The sequence below is a fragment of the Limulus polyphemus genome, unplaced genomic scaffold (assembly GCF_000517525.1).
Source record: "Limulus polyphemus unplaced genomic scaffold, Limulus_polyphemus-2.1.2 Scaffold5869, whole genome shotgun sequence".
Classification (NCBI taxonomy): domain Eukaryota; kingdom Metazoa; phylum Arthropoda; class Merostomata; order Xiphosura; family Limulidae; genus Limulus; species Limulus polyphemus.
Genome location: NW_013671479.1, coordinates 48776 through 52928, shown reverse-complemented (window position 1 = coordinate 52928; position 4153 = coordinate 48776).

The window sequence follows — 4153 nt, the reverse complement described above, 5'->3', positions numbered from 1 at the left end:
TTAGAATATATATATAAAGTATGGCGTAGGTTAATTTGAAAAGTTCAGATAATCCCCTTAAAGCGATACAAAGTAATATCCGGATTACGGTGGATCAAATCCAGGAGTTACAGACGGCAGGTGTTTAACGAGATTTCTACACGTCACAAAAGTAACAAACTTTGTTTTAAAACTAAATTAAAAGTGAAGTTTAAACTTTTGGAATACTCTGGCCGGGCTTCAGTGGGTGCGGCTCCAGTGTATAACATCAAAGCCCGATTTTATTAGGGCAAAACGTTCTTACATTGATCAATATTTCAAACAGAACACTCGTGATTCGTCAGCTAATAACTAAGGTTTATGTGTTAGTGAATAAATGGAACATAATATCTTTTGTGTGATATTAATGTTTTAATAAGTCATCGCCATGGGGAAAGACGTAAACCGTTAACGAAAGTACGAATAAAAAAAAAAATCGAGAAACTTATAAGTCATTTAAAAAGATTTATTTAATCGTACGAAACGGCTAAAACTTTAATATTATATTGGATTATCATTGTATTACCCACATTATAGAATTTTACAGATTAGTTACGAAAAGGGCATATTGGAGCAATAATGAAAGCCGCGGTAAACGTTTAGTGGCAGTCATGAGTAATTAGGATACTTTGGACAAGTTATTACCCAAATCTGATCGATAGTGGCCGAATTCAACTAAATGTAATTAGAAAGCTCACTGTGGCCAAAGTGTTGGAGTCTGAGTGAGCGTTTTTTTTTTTTTTTCTTCTCTCTCTCCTGAATTTGTCGTTAGACTTACTCCACCCAAATCCTCCAGTATTTCATTCATCATCTTACAGTCGATTCCAGAGAACAGTCCACTGGGTGTGGTGTCAGGGTGGGGCCTGGATTAAAAGAAGCTCACAAACAGTCTTTATTCGAACGTACTTAGGTAAGGCCGGGTTACGGTGACTATGAGGTTTTCCCGCTAAATGAGAGGTAAAGAAACTACTCCCAGGGGGTGACACGCCCGAATTGATTATAAATATTTGATTTGGACAGTCGGGAGTGGTCTTGGCTCCAACACCGATTATTACATTCATCGTAAAAGTACCCACGTGTCAGACAGACCAGAATCTCGTGTCACGCTCTAACGCCAGTGAATCTAATAATCAGATGGTGAATATAGGTTATTCCTTTCCAGCTATCAATCCAACCTTCTGAACCTGATTTCGATACCCGCGGTGGGCACAGCATTGTTTAATATATTGTTAGGGGAAACTGACTGGAGGAGTGGTTCTCACATATTTGATGGCTTTGTTTGGTCACCTACTGGTTAACACTTAATGTATAATTCTTTGAAAACAAATATTATATCATCCATAAATAAAACACATAACGTTATACAATCATAATCAGGCCCATTCTCCTACTTATTAATACACTATCCTTCAGAACTGTTCTTTGATACCTAATGGTGGGTAAAAATAACGTTTAGAGGATACACAAACAGTCCTGGATAGCACAAAATATTCCATAAACAGACATGGATAGATAGATACCACCAAATGTTACAGAAACAGACATGGATAGATAGATACCACAAAATGTTACACAAACAGACAATGGATAGATAGATACCACAAAATGTTCCACAAACAGACCTGGATAGCACAAAATATTCCATAAACAGACATGGATAGATAGATACCACAAAATATTCCATAAACAGACATGGATAGATAGATACCACAAAATATTCCACAAACAGACATGGATAGATAGATACCACAAAATGTTACACAAACAGACATGGATAGCACAAAATATTCCATAAACAGACATGGATAGATAGATACCACAAAATATTCCACAAACAGACATGGATAGATAGATGCCACAAAATATTCCACAAACAGACATGGATAGATAGATACCACAAAATATTCCACAAACAGATATGGATAGATAGATACCACCAAATATTCCACAAACAGACAATGGATAGATAGATACCACAAAATATTCCACAAACAGATATGGATAGATAGATACCACAAAATATTCCACAAACAGACATGGATAGATAGATACCACAAAATGTTCCACAAACAGACAAGGGATAGATAGATACCACAAAATATTCCGCAAACAGACATGGATAGATAGATAGATACAACAAAATATTCCACAAACAGACAATGGATAGATAGATACCACAAAATGTTCAATATTTCAAGGTTAAATACCTAGTAGCTAATTAGTTTTAATTACCTTATAATACTAGTGTTAATATTGCTTAAATTCCGCGGGCACTTACTCATGATTTACAGTTTTTAACACTCAAATTTTATGGTTTTTTAATATGGTTACAGATAATTTCTCAGAATTTACAGTTTTAACACTCAGATTTTACGGTGTTTGACATGTTCACTGACAATCAACATTTACTGTTTACTTTTTTAAATCCAACTTACTTTAATTGTTTTATATGCTTAATGGACACTTATGAGGTTTTTAATTTTTTTGCAGACAGTTGCGCTGATTTTAAGATGTTTAATTAATATATTTTATTATATGTCTTATAATATCTAAATCTATATATATTGTAATTATGCACTTCTGATTTTCACTTTCTTTTGTTTTCAGAACCTTGTTGTTATTATTCTAAAGTTGCTGTAAGTAATTCAACGTTTTACAAATGAACCCTAACTTAGTCCTAAATACTGCGGTTACTTTGGAAACCAAGAGCATCTGCCACAGCTTGTTACCGAATGTTTTTTAGCAACGTTACATTAATACGAGAACATCCGTTGTTATGCACCGAATGCAGGATATCTGTAAAAGAAAAAAAAAACTGGTAAAAAAGTCGACAAACCGAACAAAACATATTACTCATGTTACTAGTATTATTCGTGTTTGCGTCACATTTGATACTTCAACTATAAAACCGACAGGTGGCACTAAATAAATAACTTAATTGTGTAGGATTATAAACGGACATTTCTCTACGTTAGAATACTTTTATTGCGAGCTATCGGCCCTCTTACCGGAGCTTTCATCGGGCAACAGTTGCCCGATAAAGACTCCGTGTAAGAGGGGCGAAAGCTCGCAATAAAAGTATTTTAACGTAGAGAAAAGTCCGTTTATGATTCTACATGTTAATTTATCTACGTTATGAGCTTTAAACAACAATAATGACACAGTTAACACTCACACTTGTACGTGGTGTTTTGATGTTGATCCCAATAATCGGATTTATACTTTCAATAATCCGTTAACTATTGTCTGAACTGTTCTGATGACTTTTTCCTCGCCAATTGCTGATAAGAGAAAATAGCGTCAAAAAACTTTGTTTTTCTTCTCGTCCACTCTACGTAATTGGACTCAAGAGACTTGTTTGTTTGTTTGTATTGGGACAGCTGAGCCAATAAGATGAGTAAGATAAAAAAAAAAAAATAGGTGGAAGTAATTAACTCTATGAATTCTTAACAGACAACAAACAAACAAACTCTTTCTCCTGAATAGACGATTTTAAAACAATAAACCGATTTATATAGTCTCCTAGATATAATTATATACTCCAATACATCATCAGATATATATATATATTCTCCCCCACAAATGTGCCCTAGGAATACAGTTGCGTGTTAATTTCAATCACAAGTTTAAATGAAAGGAATTTTCAACCTAAGCGGTTCATTATCTTCCACGAGAGCTAAACAGTCACGTTAGTGATTCTTGGGGGTCAGTTATAATCGTTCCTAATTTTGGACTACTGAACAGAGGGAAGGCATCCAGCCAACAGCACCCACCGCCTAAAAACAAGATTGTCTATCACTGTTATAATGCTTTTCCACTTGAAAATAGCAAAGTGTATTCAGTGACGTCACGTTTCGAGACCCCCCCCCCCACTCGGAGCACGACATGTTCACCACCAGGCCACGCTCGACCCATTTCATGAAAAGCCATACATTTCACCCAGAGCGTGTTCAATGTGGATATCCGATATAATTCTGGCCATGTGTAAATATATTTTAATAGCATTGTTAGTTTTTTTTTTTTTTTTTTTTAACGGTTAAATACTGATATAATATTCCGAGAGTTTAAATAATTACTAGCATTATTTAATCAACGAAACACATTAATCCAATCTTTTCAGTTAACACTAGTTTCC